This window comes from Penaeus monodon, chromosome 31 (genome assembly GCF_015228065.2).
Source record: "Penaeus monodon isolate SGIC_2016 chromosome 31, NSTDA_Pmon_1, whole genome shotgun sequence".
Taxonomy (NCBI): Eukaryota; Metazoa; Arthropoda; class Malacostraca; order Decapoda; family Penaeidae; genus Penaeus; species Penaeus monodon.
The window spans coordinates 5,683,861-5,684,103 of record NC_051416.1 but is presented as its reverse complement, the minus strand read 5'-3'; positions in this window follow the sequence as shown (position 1 = coordinate 5,684,103).

The window sequence follows — 243 nt, the reverse complement described above, 5'->3', positions numbered from 1 at the left end:
TTAAAAAAACAGAAAATCTTATAAACATTTGCAATATTCCAAACGTTTTCGCTGCCTCATTCTATCGTCTCCCTACGTATCATTTTTTTCCTTTTTTAGTGTTTATCGTAAACAGTTCAAGGGCTCTCTCAGACTACTACGGAGGACCTACCTAGCTTTTTACGAAGGGGGGTGGGGGGCTGTACGCTCTAATGCTTTTTATTGTTTTTCTTCTGTGTTGACATTTTAGAGGAGCGAACGAGG